Below are 24,658 nucleotides of genomic sequence, written 5' to 3'. Positions count from 1 at the left end.
GCTGAACCCATCTGCCCTTGGGCATTCTAATTAACAGATTCTCTTTTTCATTTTTGTATTTGAAAAGGAAGGAAATGTCCTTGCGATATTCACCCAGTAACACAAGGACCACCATACCCATAGGGTATTATGGCCAGCAACAGGACCCTGTGTCTTGCAGATACCCCTCTTGCCTTAAGGCTATCATAGCTGCTGCCATTTTGGTTAAGGCCACGAAGAAAATCACTGTGGAATTCCCTTTAACCATTTTTGTACCTCATGCAGTAGAAGCTCTCCTGAATTCTCATCACACTCAACATTTCTGTCAGCTGCCTCATCTATAAAGTACTTTTTTAAATGCTCCCCACATAACTTTTTTACATTTTACTTTTTTACTTTTTTACATTCCCTCACAGTTGCTTAGCCCTGACAGACCACCACCTGACTCCTTGTAATGATCTACAGGAAATTCCTTTGAGTAATGCTTACTTTTTCTCATGGTTCACTGGCAGTTCCTATTTAAAAGATGACAATGGCAAATATTGTGCTAGGTATGTTATCACATCCTTTTGATGTTGTTGAGTCAGCATCTTTACCTATGGCTACTTTGGCCCAACAAGCTGAATCCCATGCTCTTATATGTGTTTGTAATTGAGCCAAGGACAAAACTGCCAATATTAATACTGATAGTGGATATGCTTTCAGAGTAGCTCAGGATTTTGGAACGTTGGGGAAGCAACATGGTTTCCTTATTTCCAGTGAAAATAATATTAAAAGTAGCCCGTATGTTCAGGAATTCTTGGATGCAGTATCCACAATAATAGATTTAGCTGCTATTAAGAATCTGTGGCATTCTGGTTTCCCTGGTGGCACAGTGGTTAGGAATCCACCTGCCACTGAAGGGGACACAGGTTTGAGCCCTGGTCTGGGGGGATCCCACATGCCACAGAGCAACTAAGCCTGTGTGCCACAACTGCTGATCCTGTGCTCTGGAGCCCATGAGTCACAACTACTGAGCTCACATGAGCCACGACTACTGAAGCCCGCATGCCTAGAGCCTGTGCTCTGCAACAAGAGAAGACACTGCAGTGAGAAGCCCGTGTATGCACCACAGAGAAGAGTGCGCCCCCCCACTCGCCGTAACTAGAGAGGGCCCATGTACCGCGGCGGAAACCCAAAGCAGCCAAAAATAAAATGAATTAAATAAATAATTTTTTTTTAAAAAACCTTTGCATAAAAAAAAAAAAAAAAGAATCTGTGACATTCTAAACTTGACTCTCTAGAAGCTAGGGGAAATTACCTCACTGATATTTCTGCAAGGAAGGCTGCCGTTAAAGGGACCAGCAGCAGCCAATCCTCTGTCATGGTCCAAAGGGATATTTCCCAAAATGATAATTTAGGAAAAATGGCTAGAAAAGCCCATCAACTGGCCTCAGAAAATGAAAAAAAAAAAACAAAACATGATTTGAAATTCAGCAATTGTTGGTTTGATCAAAAGAGAAAGCTCTGGTTTGGACCAAATGACAACCCTACCCCACTAGAGACTAAAATTCCCACTCCTCACCACTGTACATGAACAGTGACACGTTTAAACTGTTTTGAGTGATATTTTTTCTTCTAATTATAAAATGAATACATGATTACTGAATAGAAAGAGAGAAAGATGAGAATGAAAACATGAAAAAAAAATATAAAAACCCTACTACTCAACAAATGGAATTATATATCATATGCTGGTTTTGTTTTGTTTTGTTTTTTCTATTGGTAGTTTTACTCCTGTGTGTTTTTTTTTTAATAATTGTGAATAAAAATAGGTTTCAAAAAACTATTACTATACCCGATGTGCCCATATAAAGCAAAAGAAATAAAACATTACCTAAATGATTGAAGCCCCTTTTGTTCCTCTCTGGAATCACTTTTATTCTTTCTCTCACATATTTAAACACTGGACAGAATTTGGTATTCATTGTTTGCATATATTTCTTTCACTTTTACTACATAGTATTATGTGATTATACTGTAAGTATTCCTCTATAATTTGTTTTTTATGCTTAACATTATTTTTGAGATTAATCTAATTTGATATGTGTCAGTTTAGGTCATTCATTTCTACTATTGTATCACATTCTATTGGGTGAACATGTTACAATTTTTCCATGTTAATATTCATCTTTTTTATTTAAAATTTTTTTAAATCTCATTAAAGATTCTTTAGAAATACCAGAGTAATGATTGTTTAACATTTAATAATTTGGATATACCATACTATGCCTAACAATTCTTTGATTGTTAGATATTCAGGGTAGAGTGCTTTCTTCAATTCTCAGAATTTACAATATTGCTCAGTATATAACAGATGCTAAGTAAAGACAATTTTTAATATAATGACTTTCTAGTTGTTCATTGTTATAATTAATAGTTCAAATAGAATTATACAAGAATTTTCACCTGACTACCTGATAATATTATATGTTATATTCCAGGGAAGATTTTTATAGAAAAAAAAAAGGTATTATAAAATTAGGACATTTTCTTTCCTATTCTTACACTTCAGAGGTTGGATTTGAGGTTTAGATGCAGACCTGCTACAACCCAAAATTTTGGAAAGGAGACGTTAGCAGCTGATTGCTGGGTAACCATGTCCTTCTGGCAGATGAGTGATAAGCAACCCTTAGTTCAAAGAGTTGCCCTCCTATTCTGGAAAAATGGCAAGAGATAGAATTTCAGGTTGAAAAAGTTGGAAGCGTTTGCTACTGTTCCAATGTGTTCAGTTATTTATGTTGTAACAGGGGAAAACAAGTGCCAGATATGTTGGCTTTCTAAAAATAAACTGAATAATGTTGGAAATCTAATTTATAAAAGCACATTTCCCCCCTGTGGGGCTTAATAAAGCACTTTTATTTTTCTCTTAAGGTTTGGGGATGGGTTATTGCAAATAAATAATTTTATTTGTCCTGAATTGATTCTTATATAGAAAATAATGTCACTTCTAAAAGAAAGATAAATCCATTATTGTTTAGCTGAGCTCAACATCTTAGGAAAAGCAAGATTTACAGAAAAAGTACAAGCAAGGATTACCAGTATAAATTTGTCTGGAACAACCTGTATCTCCCTTTCCACACCATTTTATTTCCAACAAAAAGTGATAGGTGGTTAGGTGTAGCAGCTATCCAGTGGGTAAAAGAACCCTAAGGAACATCATTGTTGCTATTGTCTATTGTCAGTGTTCTGTTAACCGTTTTGACTTACTGTCATTCCAGCACTTATTACATTCTGTCTTAGGACACTGTGACCTCATTGGGGTTCTTCTCCACTTTTTCATATGTTAACAGTGATAAGCTGGACATCTTCCGGATTTGATCACCACAATTCCATCTTCGGCAGATGGACCTTAAAGTGGACCCCAGTGATTTCCACCTTCTGGCATGCACAATCCTGTATAATCTTCTCTCCTTGAATGTGACTTGCTTCTAGAGAATGGGCTATGGCAAATGTGAAAGGATTTTGCAGATGTAATTAAGGTCTCAAGTAAGTTTAATCAATTAATTAATCAAAAGGGAATTAATCAAAAGGGAGAGTATGCTAGGTGGGCCTGATTTAATGAAGTGAAATAATTTAAAAGAGAGACTTGGCTGTCTCTGAGGTGGGAGTCTCTCTGTTGTTTGTTCCGAAGAAGTAAGCTTCCACATTGTGAGAGGGCATATGGAGAAGGCTATGTGCAAGAGAGATCAGGGTGACCTCTGTGAGCTGAGCACAGCCTCTGGCCAACAGCCAACAAGAAAATGAGGACCTTAGTGCCAGCCACAAATATGAGTTCTTCCTGCAAGTGAGGGACCCTGCAAATTGATTCTTCTCCAGTGCAGCTTCTGATATCACAGCCTCAGTCAACATATGGATTTCAGTCTGGTGAGACCTAGCTAGGCTGTGCCACAACTTCTACCTTACAGAAACTGAGAAAATAAATATGTGCTATCTTAAGCTGCCAAATTTGTGGTAATTTGCTATGCAGCACAGAAAATTAATACATTATCATTCCTTTTTCTGCAAAATTTGTCTCCATTAGTCAGTTTCACATTTTGAATCAATATTTTGTGAGCTCTTATTTTGTACCAAGTCCTATTAAGAATTCATCTCACAATCATGTTAAGTCAGCAAACAACAGAGCCCAGTTGGGAGTTCAGACCGTTTTATTCCTGGCTCAGGGATCATTCCTCTACAATAAGGAACTATGGGTACACTAATTAAAAAGTCAATTGTGTGATTGACAATAATATTTACATTACAGCAGGTTAGAACTATCATCCACTTGTATGTGTCCATTTATGTGCCAAATTTGAAGCTGTGCTGATCCTTATGGAGTGCTAACCTAGGAGTAGTAGATTCAGTAAATAATCCTTTTCATTAATGTTCATCAATGTTTATAGAATACATACGTTCAATTTTTGATTTGCTTGAAGTTCAAAAAAGAAGTGAGAATCGTATGGCAAAAATACCTTCTTAAGTAAAAAGCCCCTTGATTCCCAGCTACGAAAATACTAATGTCAATTAGTTCTGGTTCATAACACTTCTGGATATCATCATTTAAACTTCCCTATAAATTTTCTATTTTATTTTTGTGGATATGTGAGATTTGATTAGTTCAAGTCTTGACAGAAGCTTAGATAAGTTGATTTTTCAAGTCAAAATTATTTCTACACTTACAGCCAGAAAATAATTTGGACTATGTTAATGGAGCTACAATAAAATTAATTTAAAATTTTATGGACAATAAAAGCAAATATGAAAAGTTAAAGCTAGATTTTGTTTTAATATAATGGCTTCTTTAGAAATGTATAATGTTGTAATAAAATACTGTAAAATGAATGATTTATATTCAGTTTTCTATTTGATAGGATCTAATATTATGTGGTATTCAATTTTAAAAGTACATTATAGATATCTTTTAATTTCATTGAGAACTAGATTTTAAACTGCAATAAACTAAAGGTCAGATTCAGAGAATAATTACCTCTTACTAGTGGTAACAGCAAAATAGTAATCAGAATTTACTACAGTTTTAAAAAGCTTTTACTAATGTCAACACTGGCACTAGAGAAATAATGATACCAATCAAATTAGTTATTTTCACCACTTTTGATGCTTTGAAATGAAATTATTCCAGAAGTGAAAGTATATGCTTATTTGGCAGAAGACAGTAAAATCTGTTTCATTAATTAATAAATTGGCACACATGCTTCATTATTAGTGATACTGAAAGCTGAAATATTTTGTTTATCAATGGATAAATTTCTTATAATGACTTACTTCTGCAAAGCAAAGTACATGTCTCACATCCCAATTTCACCACAATGCATATTGTAATGTAAGTTAATATCAGTTCTGCTATTGATTCAGTCACTTGTGATTGACTCAGTCATAAGTTCAGAGAGTCAACTGGGAAAATAATGATATTATGATCAGGATGCTGAGGTTGTCCTAACAGAGTGAGGGCAAGCAAAATTTAAAGTCAAGCTGTCAATCACTAAATTTCTTTAGAACGCCTTTCTGCTCTATAAAATTTTAAAATAGAGTGAACTTGGCTGCAACAACTTTTGCTTCTCTGACAGCATATAATTTTTGATCATTACTATTTTCTAGTTGATGTTTTCAGTATAAATAGTGCATATACATTTGGTATAAAACACCATTAATTTTAAACCTTGAAAAATTATTTTAAGATAAGGAGATAAAAAATTTGGTGAAATTCTATCACTAATAAAATTGGTCAAAACAAGTGAGTTTATACAACAAAGATAATTAGTCTATGTAATAGATAATTTTTGTTTTTTCAGTTAATTCCTATTTTTGCCCCATAATATAAGCTTCTTGAGGTCAGAAGTACATTTATTCCTCTTTGTTTCTTCATCGAGGAAGACAATATATGACTTAAATATTTTGATTATAATTGAATCAGGTTCTTAATCAAATTTCTGAAATGAGCCATGTTTCCATTAGGACTATGAAGTAAACAAATCTGTGTAATCTTTGCAAGATTAAAAATAGCAGGTCTTATGTTGGGGGCTTAGATCATTTGCTTTGTAGAACTTAACTACTTTTTATGCTCATGACCTCTAGCTATTTAGAGGAAGGATATTTATAAAAATGTAGAAAGTCCTTTAAGGTACATGATAATCTACATTAATTCTAAAGACTCATTTTTATGATCTTAAAAATTTCCAGCTACTAAGCAGATCATTAACTGTTGCGTATTTCCCCAGTCAATGAGATCTGTGCTGCCACCTCAGTAGTAGCACATTCCCTAGGATCCAGTTGGCAAGGGCCAATGGAAATAGCAGAGGAATCTGAATGTCAGGGCTAGCAAGGATAAAATCAGTTGATTTGGTCTGTTAGATTCATATTCATCAAGTCTTCAATTAACTTCCAATGTGATGGGCAAAACAATGATTGATGCCAGTCTTCACCATTTCCAAAATCACATGACAAAAACCTTACCTATCCTACAAGTGTTTTATGAAAAATAAAATGAGATGTAAGTCATGGTATTACAAGGAATTTAAACTGTAACAATATGTAATTTATTAATATTGTATTATCATTATAATGACTAGCAATGAAGGTACCACACATATGAGCAATTAAGAATCAATCATAAGGCTAACAATTACGTGATCATAGTGTTAGCCTGAATCAATTAGGAACTCCATTTAAAAACATATTTGCAGATTTTACGTATTTTACTTAACCTTAAAAGTCACGGTTAGAGAGAATTTCCCAAAATTATAAAAGAAAATTATCTGAAGTTATTATTATGTTCTCCAATATTTGCTGCAAAAAAATACTACTGGTAGCCTTGAGTGCTCAGTTTTGTTATTCTTGCCTGGACTTGCAAGGTTATACTTAGTAATATATGTAGAATGTTTGATTGTGTTTTGTACACATAGGCATTGACTCTTTGGAACTCAAAGGCAGGTATGTAAAAACTAAATGTTTGCTTCTTAATATTGGGGTTAGTGATTACAATGTCTTATTGCTATAGGATTTCACTTCACTGGCTATTAATGTATTGTGAAGTATAGAGATTAAGTTTTTGTGAATTCAGTATACGTCAGGATAACTGCTATACAATGAAGCCTTACTTTTAAAATAATTCAAAAGATGAATCTTTTGGTGACAAACATTTATAGCAATATATTTAGTGTTAGCATTGTTTCAAAGAAAGGGGTGAGGGTTGGAACCCTTGTGGAGAGAGGCAGTCCTCTGTGGATCCTGAGCATCCCAACATGTCCTCCCTGAGTTTGTGATTTTGCCTTCCCCTAATAGTATTTTCAGAAGTTTTTTTTTTTTTTCTTTTTTTTAATGGTAACATTTTCACTGGGAAGCAATTGTCCATGGGCCTCTTCTGTTGCTGAATGTCTTATAAGCAGAGGCACAAATGCTTTTGTTCTGAACTATCTTTTCGAGGATTTCTGAACAGCAAACAGCCTTGGATAACAGAGACAGCATGTCCCCCAGCAACCCCCCCCGCCACATCGAAGCAGAAGCAGGTTTGTTTAGAGCCTTGAGGGATAAAGTACCTCTCTGTGGAACAAGGGACAGGCATTCCTACTGATTTGTGTTTTAAAATGTGGGTTCTGTGTAATATAACCCACTGTGTAGGCAGGTGTCACTTCTCTTAACATCAGCTCTTGGAAATTAAGGCTTGAGAAATCAAGCCAAATGCTGATGTTCTGGCTATTTTAATTGCCATGACCAATAAACTGTTCTCCATTTCTGACCTGAAGTTTTAGGTCTCCTGCTAATATCTCTGACACTCTACCATGCTAACTTTCAGTTTGCAAGTAGAGTAAAATCTCAGGCCCTTCAGAGTTCTTAATAGTTATGTCAGAAGCATCAGTCATTGAGAAGAACATATATGGGATGTTTTCACAAGTGATATAACCAGTCATATGGGTGGAAGAGATTATAAAGAGGAATAAAAAGTATAAGATAAGCTGGTCTAGAAGTTTGAAATATAAATCATAAACATACTTGCATCTTTTATCAAATGCTGGAAGGGATTATTATGCATGATACATAAGTCAAGATTCTTGAAAGATTTCTTCCAGTTGCATTTGTCCTTTTTGCTGTCACCATGTCACCATTCTGCTCTTTCTTTCCCCGCCAGGATTTAAGGACACTTGTGCAACTGAAATGACTTGAGGAGTGTGTGTGTGTGTGTGTGTGTGTGTGTGTGTGTGTGTGTGTGTGTCCTGGTATGAGAGCAAATCTATCTCTTCATACGATTTTTTAACACTTCTTATTACATGTACAAATGTTTTAAAATCTTTAAACTCTTAATACTGCTCTGTTAAACCTTGGAGTTTATTGTATATGTTTAAGAACTTTTGGGGAACTGGAATTAGTAGAAAGAGCTACAGAGCTCCCACCCAAACCTCAACAGGGTAGCCTTGAATTGCTTTACATACTATATTCTGAAAAGCACAAGGAAGAGTTCTTCATATAAAAAAAAAGCAAATTTCTACCATGATACAAAAACTCATTTTTTGAGTAAAACCAACATGTTTATGAGGTTTTACCTACTATTTGTCTGTTGACATTGATGACCATATATATTATTTTTTTTGAAATTTGAAAACTATCCATGTACAGTTTTCATCAAGCAGTTACAGGATTATTTCTCTTTAGAAGACTGTAATCCTAAATTACCTCAGGTCTCTTTAGAGGCATCTAAATTGTTGGAGGGAGGAAACAATATTTCTGTATGTTAATTCTACACTTTAAAATATTAGTATTCTAGATCTAACAGTAAAATGCTATTGAATGAAGAACATTTTGGCAGAGAAACAATTCTTAAAAAATATCAATTGCATTGAGATTAATCTATGAGCAGAACATAAATAAAAGGCATAAGTGTCTCACTCACACTAATAAGTTTGATCGGTTTTGGAGAACTTATCAGCATTTACTTAGACTTGTCAAAGGCAGTCATAATTAGAACCCAGTAATGTATGATTTTTAATGTTCACACCACTGGCTTGATTGTCTTACAGTTACCCGTATTCCAACTTTATTAAAAATACATTTCTCTGTAAATGGATTAAATGCACCAACCAAAAGACATAGACTGGCTGAATGGATACAAAAGCAAGACCCATATATATGCTGTCTACAAGAGACCCACTTTAGACCTAGGAACACATACAGAATGAAAGTGGGGGATGGAAAAAGATATTCCATGCAAATGGAAATCAAAAGAAAGCTGGAGTAGCAATTCTCATATCAGACAAAATGGACTTTAAAACAAAGACTATTACAAGAGACAAAGAAGGACACAACAAAATGATGAAGGGATCAATCCAAAAAGAAGATATAACCATTGTAAATATTTATGCACCCAACATAGGAGCACCTCAATACATAAGGCAAATACTAACAGCCATAAAAGGGGAAATCAACAGTAACACAATCATAGTAGGGGACTTTAACACCCCACTTTTACCAATGGACAGATCATCCAAAATGAAAATAAATAAGGAAACACAAGCTTTAAATGATACACTAAACAAGATGGACTAAATTGATACTTATAGGACATTCCATCCAAAAACAACAGAATACACATTCTTCTGCAGTGCTCATGGAACATTCTCCAGGATAGATCATATCTTGGGTCACAAATCAAGCCTTGGTAAATTTAAGAAAACTGAAATCGTATCAAGCATCTTTTCCGACCACAATGCTATGAGACTAGATATCAATTACAGGAAAAAATCTGTAAGAAATACAAACATATGGAGGCTAAACAACACACTACTTAATAACCAAGAGATCATTGAAGAAATCAAAGAGGAAATCAAAGAACACCTAGAAAAAAATGACAATGAAAACACAACAACCTAAAACCTATGGGATACAGCAAAAGCAGTTCTAAGAGGGAAGTTTCTTGTTTCTTAATGTAGGCTTGTATAGCTATAAACATCTCAAATAAACAACCTAACCTTACACCTAAAGCAATTAGAGAAAGAAGAAGAACAACAACAACAAAAAAACCCAAAGTTAACAGAAGGAAAGAAATCATAAAGATCAGATCAGAAATAAATGAAAAAAAAATGAAGGAAACAATAGCAAAGATCAATAAAACTAAAAGCTGTTCTTTGAGAAGATAAACAAAATTGATAAACCATTAGCCAGACTCACCAAGAAAAAAGGGAGAAGACTTAAATCAATAGAATTAGAAATGAAAAGGGAAAAGTAACAACTGACACTGCAGAAATACAAAGGATCATGAGAGATTACTACAAGCAGCTTTATATCAATAAAATGCACAATGTGGAAGAAATGGACACATTCTTAGAAAAGCACTACCTTCTGAGACTGAACCAGGAAGAAATAGAAAATATGAAAAGACCAATGAGAAGCACTGAAATTGAAACAGTGATTAAAAATCTTCCAACAAACAAAAGCCCAGGACCAGATGGTTTCACAGGCGAATTCTCTCAAACAGTTAGAGAAGAGCTAACACCTATCCTTCTCAAACTCTTCCAAAGTATAGCAGAGGGAGGAACACTCCCAAACTCATTCTACAAGGCCACCATCACTCTGATACCAAAACCAGACAAAGAAGTCACAGAGAGAGAAAACTACAGGCCAATATCACTGAGGAACATAGATGCAAAAATCCTCAACAAAATACTAGCAAACAGATTCCAACAGCACATTAAAGGGATCATACACTATGATCAAGTGGGGTTTATCACAGGAATGCAAGGATTTTTCATTATACACAAATCAATCAACGTGATACACCATATTAAGAAATTGAAGGAGAAAAACCATATGATAATCTCAATAGATGCACAGAAAGCTTTCGACAAAATTCAACACCTATCTATGATAAAAACCCTGCAGAAAGTAGGCATAGATGGAACTTTCCTCAACATAATAAAGGCCATATAAGACAAACCCACAGCCAACATCGTCCTCAATGGTGAAAAACTGAAACCATTTCCACTAAGATCAGGAACAAGACAAGGTTGCCCACTCTTACCGCTATTATTCAACATACTTTTGAAAGTTTTAGCCATTGTAAATATTTATGCACCCAACATAGGAGCACCTCAATACATGGAAATAAAATGGAAATAAAAACAAAAATAAATGAATGGGATCTAATGAAACTTCAAAGCTTTTGCACAGCAAAGGAAACCATAAACAAGACCAAAAGACAGCCCTCAGAATGGGAAAGAATATTTGCAAGTGAAGCAATTGGCAAAGGATTAATCTTCAAGACATATAAACAACTCATGCAGCTCAATATCAAAAAAACAAAGAATCCAATCCAAAAATGGGCAGAAGACCTAAATAGACATTTCTCCAAAGAAGATATACAGATTGCCAACAAACACATGAAAGATTGCTCAACATCATTAATCATTAGAGAAATGCAACTCAAAACTACAATGAGATATCACCTCACACCAGTCAGAATGGCCATCATCAAAAAATCGGAAACAATAAATGCTGGAGAGGGTGTGGAGAAAAGGGAACACTCTTGCACTGTTGGTGGGAATGTAAATTGAAATAGCCACTATGGAGAACAGTATGGAGGTTCTTTAAAAAACTACAAATAGAACTACCATACAACCCAGCAATCCCACTACTAGGCATATACCCTGAGAAAACCATAATTCAAAAAGAGTCATGGGGGCTTCCCTGGTGGTGCCATGGTTGAGGGTACACCTGCCGATGCAGGGGACATGGGTTCGTGCCCCCATCTGGGAGGATCCCACATGTCACGGAGCGGCTGGGCCCATGAACCATGGCCACTGAGCCTGCACATCTGAAACCTGTGCTCTGCAATGGGAGAGGCCACAACAGTGAGAGTCCTGCATACCACAAAAAAAAAAAAAAGAGTCATGTACCAAAATGTTCACTGCAGCTCTATTTACAATAGCCAGGACATAGAAGCAACCTAAGTGTCCATCAACAGATGAATGGATAAAGAAGATGTGGCACATATATACAATGGAATATTACTTAACCATAAAAAGAAATGAAATTGAGTTATTTGTAGTGAGGTGGATGGACCTAGAGACTCATACAGAGTGAAGTAAGTCAGAAAGAGAAAAACAAATACCGTATGCTAACACATATATATGGAATCTAAAAAAAAAAGAAAAAAGAAAAAATGGTCCAAAGAACCTAGAGGCAAGATGGGAATAAAGATGAAGACCTAGTAGAGAATGGACTTGAGTGTATGGGGAGGGTTACGGGTAAGCTGGGACAAAGTGAGAGAGTGGCATGGGCATATATACACTACCAAAAGTAAAATAGATAGCTAGTGGGAAGCAGCTGCATAGCACAGAGAGATCAGCTCGGTGCTTTGTGATCACCTAGACGGGTGGGATAGCGTGGGTCTGAGGGAGGGAGATGGAAGAGGGAAGATATATGTATATGTATAACTGATTCACATATGTATATGTATAACTGATTCACTTTGTTATAAAGCAGAAATTGACATACCATTGTAAAGCAATTATACTCTAATAAAGATGTTTAAAATAAATACATTTCTCTCATATTTTGTAATTTTTTTTTACTAGTTTTTCCTAAGAATGTAAAAATCCTATACCAACATTAACTTCCAAAGCTTGATATTATATTAGGTTTATAATGCTCACTTTGGAATGTTTAGCAGCTGTTTCTTTTGCCATCATAATTACTAAACTCTGATTTTCACCTGCATGCCAAAAATAGAGGATTACTATGAGATCTTAACCGTAAATGAAAGAAGAGTTCAGTTCTCTTTAGTCACTAGAACCATGGATCTTACTATATATTAATCATTTTTTTCAGTCATAAAATTCTTTTAAAGTTTAGTGAATTCAAAGTAATATTCAAAACTTTGGGAAAGCCTGAAATTTGTCCTAAACCATTAAGAATTTCTACTTCAACAATTATAAACAAAAAATATTTAAATAAAAACAAAAACACACTAAAAGGATGTAATGGTAAAAATTTCAGCATGCCAAACACTGTTCATATGATAAACTGACAGATGAAATCACAGTTATAGGCATCTGATAGCCGCTAATAACCACCTAACATCCACAAGAAGTTTCTCAGATATATTTAAAGGGGCATTCCATTTAAAACTAAATATGCTTTAAAATATTCATTGTAAACTTTAAACCATTGGATCTTTCTCAAACACCTTGGATACTTCTGTTTTTCTTAGAAACAATCTTTCTTCTTTTTAAAAATATGATGGGCTTCCCTGGTGGCACAGTGGTTAAGAATCCACCTGCCAATGCAGGGGACACGGGTTCGAGCCCTGGTCTGGGAAGATCCCACTTGCCGCAGAGCAACTATAAGCCGTGCACCACAACTACTGTGCCTGTGCTCTAGAGCCCATGAACCACAACTACTGAAGCCTGTGTGCCACAGCTACTGAGCCTGTGCTCTAAAGTCCATAAGCCACAACTACGGAAGCCCGCCCACCACAACTGCTGAAGCCCGCACGCCTAGAGCCTGTGCTCTGCAGCAAGAGAAGCCACTGCAAGGAGAAGCCCGTGCACCGCAATGAAGACTAGCCCCCGCTCGCCACAACTAGAGAAAGCCCGCACGCAGCAACAAAGACCCAACACAGCCAAAAATAATAAATAAATTAAATAAATAAATTTATAAAAATTATGAAAGCATACACTGATTTGCCTCAATCTATCCAATTAATTAAATATAGAGCCAAGAATAGAATCCAAAACTTTTACATTTATTCCAATATATGGTGTACTTTTCCAGCTATAATAGTCATTGTAGCATGAGAAGTTATTGTCATCCAATCAGCAAAATAACTAAGTCCTCAGGGACCATCTCAATTTGTATCAGTATTAATCCTGCTGCTTCTAAGAATGGGGTTATATGGCAAAACCAATGAACTTCGTGATAGTAAGCAAGTTTTCTTGTTTCATTTGTTGAAAAATGATTTCTTTGTTCAGGAACTGTGTTGTATGAATATCACAATGTTAAATAAAGTATTTAATAAGTCAATAAGGGTGATGCTGAAAGAATTCGGGGCAGACAAAAACATCTATTACCTGAATCACCGTTTTAATGAATTATTTATTGTCCTTACCCTTCTCCCCTATGTGATGGAAGGAAGAGATTAAATATAATTCAACTACCATCAGGAATCAGGGTGGTCCTCTTGGGAAATGACATCCTATTAGGAATTTAGCATTAGTCTTTGCAACTGGAGATTAGTTACTCAGCTACACAGGCCCTATTTAAGGGAAGTCCTTAGTGACTTCATGCATAACATTCATCCTTTCTGAATTTTCATGGAAAATTATCTTCCACCATTGGCAAGTACCTCTTACAAATAGTTCTAAAGGTTATTTGTTATGTCTTGACCACCATGATCTAATTTCCATGATATCAGTCTGGTAAGATAGTATTATGTTCAAAGGAATGGTAAAATAATCAAGTTTCCTGTGTACTATGCTGTGACATAGGACAGAGCTGACATATTCCTGAGGTAATACTGTGAAGATGTGCTGTCCTCAATGCCTTATGAAAGCAAACTCTCTGGTGGTCCTTCCTAATTAAAACATAGATGCAAGCATTTACCATATTAATAGCTTTTTACCACACCTACCGACCTTCGTGGTATTTGTTACAGTATGCAGATCGCATTTGAAACGACAGTTGCAATGCAGGCAATTTCTAATTGTTTCCAATAATTCTCGTTCATTCTCCAGCACTGGTATTTCTTCACAGCCAAAGTGGCATTTTCAATGCAGATAAGTTAGAATTCACTATTCTTACATCTTTCAAGTCTTTGATGTTGGCATCATTCTTTGAGATTGCATCATGGATAATATTCTTTTTTTTTTCTTTTTGTATATAATGAGATTAGAGACCTCCACTTTTCCTTTGTACCATAACAACCTTTACTCCATGGGCCAGGAAACCAACATAGGAATTCTGTCAACTATGGAGATATGTTAACTATATACCTGGAATTTAGGAAGATAACTACAGAATGTTTTTGCAAATTTACCAAGCCCCCTAAAAGATGGATTCAGACCAACATATAATTTCTCAACTGACCTCCATAAGCCCCCATTCTGAGTAAAAGTGTGCAGTGGTCTTTTGGATGATCAAACCTTCATGTCAGTTCACAGCTGTGCACTGAGTAACACTTAAAAGTTCTCAATACTTCTCTTTGTCCAAAGCAAGTTACCCTGAAAATGTTCACAGGACCCCAGGGGAAAACCAGGAAGACTATCTCCATTACATATTTGCATTTTTGTTAGAAGGATACACCTTTAAGGAAACCCAGTTTCTCCTTTACTCCGGGATCTGTAGAGTCTACCTATTGGTTCCAATCTGGGAATTAGGTAAGAAGCCCTTGATTCTCCAACTTGGTGCCTCACCTCAAGTGTCTTCATTCCTCTTATATTTGTTTGTATTTCTCGCTTTTTCTACTATACTTATTTTAAAAATTAATAGATTTCCTTTTGTGTCAGTCAGGGTTCAATCAGAGGAGCTGAACCAGTGAGATAGTTATTATAGAAAATGACTTATGGTAGTAGAGGGGTTGACTAAATAGTCTTTGCAAGGATGTTTTTGTTTCTAATGCTGGAGGCTGAAGTCCACAGGCAGAAAGAGAAGATAATAGAAAGCTGGAACCACAGGAGGACAGACTGAAAATCATACTGTTTATTGTTACCTCTGACCTCAGTGATGAAGACATCCTACAGAAACCAGAGCCCTTTGTTATGGAGTTGAACATATGTACACTACCCTTAGCCCAGGAGCCAGAGAAAATGAAGGAAGAACAGGGAGAAGGGAAAGCAACTGAAGAGCCCCTCTTGGGAGCATGATTATTTAGGGTGAGTAAATAACGTATGAAGAATTCTCTACAGATAGCTTCTCTCTCTAAGTACTGTCATTTCTTCCTGCATTATGTTCCAGTTAATTCCAATATCTCAACTTTATTTAACATAAGCCAATATTGAGTCCAGATTTCAGTTATCTACCAAGTAATTAGAGATACCTATCACTGCTCAAGCTGCAATCCATATTAATTGTTTGACTTCATATAATGTTATGATTTTTCCTTCCTAATGTAACACATGTATAATATTTTTGTACATGAATTACATGAAGCCCCACGTTTTGGTTGATATAAATAGTACAATAAAAACCAAATGATTTGCCAGATTTTTGTCCATCTCCTCTCAAGTCATAATTCATCTTAATTCTTCTGAGGGTATGGCTCAGGAAGATCTGAGAGATGGTACTTGTGGATCTTAAAAACAATCAGCATCCCCTTGAAATGCATCTGCTTCAAATGAGGTTATTAAGGAGAGTTAAAGCAAAGGAATGCTAACAATCTCCATTAGAGCAAGAGATTTTTTTCTTTTTAAAAGCAAAATTAAAGAGGATTGCGGGTGGTGGTGTAAGTAATCATAATCTATCAGAATTCCTACAAATTCCATCATTCCAATTTTTTCTAATCATCATTCTCACTTTCAATTAAGAGCTCCAGAGAGGTTCTGAATTTCATTTGCATTGTAATCTTTTACTTGAAAAGTCAAAAATTTGTGTTTTTTCTTTATATCTCCATGGCTATAGGAGATTAAAAAATCCTTTTGTGTCAGTTTTAGAAGCTCATAGAATCATTCATCTTCTTAATGTAAAAATATCTCTTCTTGTCTTTCCTCTCCCATGCATGAATTTGTTCTCTCATGCTCTTCTTTCTACATCAATTTTTAAAACAATTTTTATGGATTTCAAGGTGGGATATGTATTTAATTCATTAATGAAGGAAATATGAAAGAAAAGTTATCAGGTGAAAATACTAGAAAATACAACAAGGTGGGGATGGAGTTGCCATATTTTAATATTTTCTCACGTATGTTCAATAATTCATATACTACGGTACACGGGCCTCTCACTGTTGTTGCCTCTCCTGTAGTGGAGCACAGGCTCCGGATGCACAGGCTCCGGACGCGCAGGCTAAGCGGCCATGGCTCACGGGCCCAGCCACTCTGCGGCATGTGGGATCTTCCCGGACCGGGGCACAAACCCGTGTCCCCTGCATCAGCAGGCGGACTCTCAACCACTGGCCACCAGCGAAGCCCATGTACTATTTAAGTGTTCTGATTGTCAAGATTGTTGGCATAATTGTAATTCTAAGATGGCCCTAAAGATTTTCACATTGGTGTAAATGTCTTGTGTAATTTCTTCATCTTGAGTGTGTTCAGAACCTGTGAATTTGATGGATTATCACTCTCATGATTATATTAGGTAACAAAGGAGATTTTATAGATGCAAATAAAGTTAAGGTTACTAATCAGCTGACCTTGAGTGAATCAAAAGGAAATTATGTGGATGGGCCTGTTTATATGAACTCTTTAAATCACAGTGAGAGGAAGTAAGTTTCAAAGCCTTAAAGGAGCAACCACCATATTATGATGAACACAGGAAACCACAGGCAGCCTCTCAATGCTGAGAATGGGCTCTGACTAACAGCCAGTAAGAAAGCTGGAAACTCAGTCTTATAATCCAAAGAATCTAAGATTTAATCACAACTTGAATGAGCTGGGAAGGGGAACTTAAGCTTCAGATGAGATAGCAGCCCCAGCCAACATGAGCAAAGAAGTGGGCTAGATAGTGCCAGGCTCCTGAACAATTGAAACTGGGAGATAATATATTTGTGTTGTTTTAAGCCACTTAGTTTGTGATATTTGGCACAGAGCAATTTTTTAAAAAAGATTGCAATTAGTTAAGATATAAATCATGATACTAGGCAAAGAAAACGATTCTAAAATAGTGCTCATGAGCATATTTAATGGAATTATAGCTTTAGGTCATTCTACAATCAACTGATTTTAGTATTACAAGACTTTAGAAGATGCACACTGTTCAACATCTTTTAAACAATATTATTTAAAACATATGGCAGAGCCACTAACACCAGGGCAGATATTACTTAGCATACTGAGTAGTTTTGTTACTAAAAGACTTTAGACAAAGTTAAAAGACATGACAAAGATCTCAATTATCAATTTGTTGATGGATAAATCCCTTTTTCCCAGTTTTCCTCTAAATATTCTCTGATGTAAACATCTATACTGCTGTCTTTTTTCTTATTACCTCCTCCTTTCTTATTACCACCTCCAAAATTTACACTGTAACCTCTGAAAATATAATTTCATTATTAACAAACCACCCAATATCTCATTTAACACAGAAGGCTCTCGCTCTCACGATTTATTTTACCTTAACTAACCCCTGGTTCTTTCCTTAATTCCTTCCTCTCTATCCCTCCTAACTTCCTGTCTAGGATATTGAGGGTTATTTCTTCCTGTTTAAAGCCTTCTCTTTGTGTGACTGTAGCCCATCCTAAATCCTTCTCCCTGTGTGTCCTTTATTGCAATATCTCCTGGCATTTGTAGAAAATAGCTTCACTGATCGCTCCTTTTCTTTTGTGTTTATTCCTATTTTAACTGGCTCCCTTCCCTCAGCACGAACATTCCTGAAGTCTCTCTCTTTGATTCACCCCTGCCAAATTGGACCCTGTCTTGACTCTACAGTTCCCTGGATATACTCTCCAGTTTCTCTTCTCTCTCCCAATGTTCATATAGTAGCAAGAGACGCATATTATGTCCACCATATCACATCTGTTAAATTCCTAGATGCACTGAAGTTTGACTTATCTCACTAGGTCACCAAAAATGTCCTGCTAATATCACGATGGATTTCCTAATGAATACTAACAGCTCTTTTCATGGGCTAAGATTAGCTTTAGTAGTAAAAATTCTGTTGAAACAACAACATTTATTCAGCTATGAAGAATAGACAATAACCCAGGCTTTTTTGAGGCTTCATCTCAGCAAATGCTTCTGTGATAAGCATACCATAGTCAGAGGGCACAGGGAGTTGGGCAATTACTGGCTTTCTCTTGGAAGTAATATGTCTCTATTATTCACATTTCACTGATCAAATGAGTCTGTTGACCATGCCTAACTCATAGGGAATGAGGAGTACAATCCTCCCATGTGCCCAAGGGAAGAGAGAACTGGATATTAGTAAACAGTACTGATGTCTTCAAGTGCCAATGTTATTGGATATCTCTTTATCTTTAAAAAAACTATTTTTTCCTGATAATCACTTTCTTTGTCCACCCTTTAAGCTTGCTTACCACCAAAATTCCTAGTTCAGATTAATACCACTTCACTTGGCATGATTTTCCTGAGAAATTCTTTCCATTCTCATGCCTTCCTCTAACATCTGTGAGCTGATGACTCAAAATCTTATTTCCAACCCAGCTGTCTCCTTACAGCCTTACATGTGCTTGTCCACCTGTCAACTGGGAATCTTTACTTTTATACTCAATTTAACTAGAACATAAAATCAAGTTATCTGTCTAAAACTTAAATTAACTTTATTCCTATTCAAATGACATAATTCTAACATTACTATCTCTGTCTTAAGCCAATGCAGTAACTTCCAAAATCTCTGTTGTTTCCAGTCTTATCCCCCTTGGATCCTGCCGCAGTCCAGCCTCGGCAGTGCAGGGATAACCCGAAGAGAGGACAGAGTCGGCGATTAAAGAAAATCCACTCACACCAGAGTCAGATGAGATGCTTGCCTTTTTTTTATTGCCACGCAAAAAGCCCTTTTTATATTTTGTTTAACTCTTATTACACCATTGATTTTTCAACAAATTCTCATGGTTACATTAATGATTATCTAATCATATAACACAATATTATGAATGCTTTCTTTTTTCAGCCTTCTCATAACAATGGTTGCTCAATGTCCCCCTGTGGTTTTCTTTTCTCAAAACGTCTGGCAGAACTTTCGTTCTTTGTTTCAGGTCTTGTGGTTACAGTGAGCTAATACAATCTTAAAACACACAGGCTGTTCTGTCCTTGAGCATTCAAAGGGCCTAACTATTTTCCTGGTATAGTTCTAGATTCTTATCTAATAAAAAATTACCACTAGTTCACACAAAACTTTCTATATTCTAGCAAGGCATAAGCAATTTCTATCAAGTAACTTCTTTTATGCATAAATCTTAGGTTGCTTAGGAGGACATTCAACTTTTATATATATATGTTGCTTTCATGCAAAACATACTGGCAAAATATAAGTTGCCCTTTCCAAGCATTAATATCCATCTTCTCTTTTAATGTGGGCTGTTTCAATCTAAACATTCCCATGCTTGATCCTCTTTCCCATCGTGGAGGACGGGGAGTAGGTAATGGTGGGGGAGTTAAGGGGCCTTTTTGTCCCCCTGATGCTTCATCCTAAGGGGTTTTACTAAATTTCCATCGGGAATTACCATCTCCCAGGGACTCTACATGCCTTCCCCTAGGTTTTAATCCTCCGTCACCACATGCAAACAAACAAAGAAGTACACAGATCAAATAAATGTCAAACCCTTTAGTAATATTCATTATAATTCTATAAAGGCTGAGCTTCATCCGTAGACAACAGCTGTGCTGGCTCCCTTGGCTGTGCTCAAGGGATACTTGTCACATCCGGATGGCTCTCAGCAGGATCCATTTACATTGCAGCTGAGAAAGTGATCTGTCTAAAAAAAAAAAAAAAAAAAAGCTGACCATGTTGCTGTCATAAAAAAAAATTCTGTAAATATTTCCTAGCTTCTCATTAAGTATAGGTTAATTCTTAAACTTCCTAACAAACTATTTCATGACCCGGCACTTAGTGCTCCATTCAAACTCTTTCATTTTTAATCCCAGTTTCACACTTATTAACTAGCTGCACAAAATTGCTTGTATTGCTTCACCTATACTATGCTGTTTGTTGCCACAGTCATTCGCTTTTGTGTCATTTTCTTTCTGAAATGTCCTTGAGCTTTCCCTATTTAACTTCTCTTCATCCTTTAAAAATCAGATTAGGTACGACTTCTCTCACCAACGCATCCTCCAGGCCCTCTCTTCTCATGACAATCTATGAATTTCCCTGATACTGAGCCATAAGAGTTCTGAGAAATAAGAGTCTATCGGTATAAAAGAACTTCTTCAGGAAAGAGACTTTGTTTTATTTATTTATTTATTTATTTATTTATTTATTTATTTGCGGTAAGCGGGCCTATCACTGTTGTGGCCTCTCCCATTGCAGAGCACAGGCTCCGGACGCGCAGGCTCAGTGGCCATGGCTCACGGGCCCAGCCGCTCTGCAGCATGTGGGATCTTCCCGGACCGGGACACGACCCCGTGTCCCCTGCATCAGCAGGCAGACTATCAACCACTGCACCACGAGGGAAGCCCACTTTATTCATCTTTGATTCTAAACGGCTTCTCACCATTCCTGTTAATGATATAAAGATAGCGAATACTTAATGACTGAATGAATTCAGAGTGAACAGAGATTCTTTTTCAAAATAGTGTTAAAGTACCTGTGGAACAATGTTATCGATAATCTTTATGATCTTGATCTTTTAAAAATCTTCAAAAATCCATTTTATCAAGTTTTATTGAGTTTGTGATAGAGAACCAATGAATATCTGGAAATCCCAATCTGGGTAGGAGATTTGATAGACCCAGCAGTATATTCTGGTACCAATTTGGTCCAAATAATACACTTCTTTCTCATTAAAAGGCACAAAATTTATCTTGTCACCTTACCTCAAGCCAGAATCTTGAATTTTAGCTCAGGTGGCTCTTGCTTTCTTGTCCTCTATACTAAATGAATGGCCATGGCTTTTGTTATATCTCTTAAACGATTAAAAATTCTGTACATTTTCTCTATCAATATAGTCAATTTATATATTCATTTCATCATATATCACCTGGATTTATTCAATATGTCAAAATATTATCCCTGTTTTCAAGTTTGCCCACTCAAATTCATCATCCACATTTTTCCTCTTCTTATTTCTCCAAATGAAAATCTGATGCTGTATGATTTACTCTTTAAAGTGCTTGGTCTCCAGAGATCTGTAGAACTCAGGTGGAAGCGTATTCCAAGTGAAGGTTGAAAGTAGAATTTTCCTCTAGGATGTGGCCCAGAAATCCCTGACCTCAGCGAGCCCAGAATGCAAACAACAACTGAGCTGATTCTTCACTACTGGGAAGGTTGGAAGTAGACAAATACCAAAGAGCGGAAAGGACTCTTTCATTTATCTCAGGAGAGTGGTGACAGTCTGCCCTTAATCCACAGCTCCCCAGACAAGGAGTCCCATTTACCTCAGAAACCCTGAGAATTCTGTTCATGGGAGACATTCAAACATTCAATCTAAGTCTCAATTTACTCACAGAGTAAAATTGCAGCTTACTTAGACTTCAGGAACCACAGAGAGAAACATAAGATGGAAAGTTTGAAACACATGACAAGAGAGAAAGACCTGCTGGAGGAGACAGATGGACACCTGATTTGTTTTAAGCACTTAAGAAGACACACTCAGAAAATAGATTAAATGAGAAGAAATTGAGACTGAAATTAGTGAGTTAACAAGTTCAGGAAAATTAGCAAGAAAATAATAGGAGTTTCAAAGGGAGGAAATGGACAGATGGAGGATCAGGAATAACAGGACACTTGATTGAAGGCAATTCTCTGAGTTGAATAAAGCATGTGTCTTCATATTGAGAGAGGTCATTGAGTTCCAGGACGTACTGATGAGAAAGAACACCTGTCTTGATAAAACACATCACCTTTAACAATAGAGAAATAATTTTATAATTCTCCATATGTAAAGATAAGCTACAAGCAGAGGAAAATAAATCTGACTGACATCTTTGTATTATCAGCAGCTAAATGCAGAATACCACTTATGAACTACTGAAAGAAAAGGATTTCAGCCCAGGAATTCCAAATTTACTAATGATGTCCTTTGTATCTCAGATGCACAAAGCTGTTTGAAGAGATGCCAGAATTCAAAATTGTATTCATCAACTATCACTCCTAAGAAAAATGTTTGGAAATAAAAATTTAAAAAAAAAAAAAAAAGCAACTACCACCAAACCAAACATTAACCAAAACAAAACCTCAAAATATAGCAATGAAGAGAAGATGGAATAATAGATTAATAGTGCTTATGAACATTGGTATAAATAAACTTGATATTTATACAACTTACACACGTGTGTCTGTGTAAATAAATATACATAATATATAATGTATATTATTGATATATATTGTTTCTATATTTATATATTTTTTGTTTTATATACATTTATGTGTAATATATATTATATAATTATATACAAGTTTATTTATTTATAGAATAACTCAAAATGGATGAATGTATACTTTCTGATATTGCTTGAGAGCAGCATAAGACTCACAGAAAGACACTTCTAGTAAGAACTATACTATCTTAGTCAAAATCCAAGATAGGCATGAAGCATGAGAAAAAGGAAGTTCAAGTCGTTTCATAGGTCTCATTGTGTGAAAGGGGAAATGGGGAGAGTTTTAAAGTATTCTCAATATAGTTTTCTATACAGAAATGTAGTAAGAGAGAATTAAAGAGCATGAGGCAGTATAAACAGTGCCTTTCAGTGAGAGAAGCAATTATTAACTTGTAATAAAAGTAAAATCATCTGATAGAGAGAGAGGAATGGTAAATGTCAATTAATGGGAAAGAAATGCAATAAAAAAATCCAAATTAACAGTCATTGAAACTAGGAACTGATAAAGTCAGCACAGATAAAGGAATCTCTGATACAAAATAAGCAATTAACTTGAAGAAAAACAAGTATATGAATACTTAAATCAAAAATGAAAGAACTGAATTAATAGATCGATAAACTTTACTTATGATTTCAACATCTTAATAAAAAATACATTTCAGATAAAATAAAAACAATTCAACTTTAAAGCAGGTAAGACATAAAAATTCAAGTAAGGTATTTCAGGTGTTTAGTGAAAAGAAGCAGATATATGCTATAAAATATGTGAACCTAGAAGAATCAGGTGACCAAACAATTGAGAGTTATGGGAGTTATGACTTATTTTAATAAATTATAACAACACAGTAATAATGTAACTTAACTTTAGGATTATAAAATCAGAGACCACTACATCTATATGACATTGGAGTGTGGAAATATTGATCTTAATAGTTGGCTTAAAAAGAAAAATATATCCAGCATCACAGGAATACTAGAGAAACTGAAAAAAATATGTTGGGGCCCTTTGCATAATTTATCAACATGGCATTTTTCACAGTGACCTGAAACCTGTTAACTTTCTGATGGAATGCTAAAGCTAATTGATTTTTTGGGTTGCAAACTTTATATAACCATCCAGGCACAACATGAATTGATTAATATTGTAAGGTTGGTACAGATAATTATAGATTACCAAAAATAATAGAAAATATATTTTCCTCAAGAGAAAACCAAAATCAAAATCAAAGTTAAGCCTTCAAAGTGATGTTTGATCTTTAGGATCCATTCTCTACTAATGACTTATGAGAAAATATCATTTCAGCATGTAAATATATTTCTAATCCATGTGCAGATTTCTAAACAATTTTAGATTGTTTAGATTTAGATTTTAGATTTAGATTTCCAAGCTATTTTTCTTAACCATAAAATTAAATTTCCTGAAATGTTAGATAAATTTCTTTTAGATATGAGGAAGTATGGCTTAATAAGGAGCTCTAAACAGGAGTATATCCATTTCTGAGCTCCTG

The 24,658-nt window shown here is 35.5% G+C and overlaps 1 pseudogene; it reads left to right on the top strand.

The window, feature by feature from the left end:
* LOC103082089 (dual specificity protein kinase TTK-like) overlaps window positions 1-24,456 on the top strand; it is a 25,301-nt pseudogene extending 845 nt beyond the window's left edge.
* The last annotated feature ends 202 nt before the right edge of the window (window positions 24,457-24,658 follow it).

Source organism: Lipotes vexillifer, unplaced genomic scaffold (genome assembly GCF_000442215.2).
Source record: "Lipotes vexillifer unplaced genomic scaffold, Lipotes_vexillifer_v1.1 scaffold675, whole genome shotgun sequence".
Lineage (NCBI taxonomy): Eukaryota > Metazoa > Chordata > Mammalia > Artiodactyla > Lipotidae > Lipotes > Lipotes vexillifer.
The sequence above is the reverse complement of the archived record's forward strand: the minus strand, read 5'-3'. Positions and strand labels throughout refer to the sequence as shown.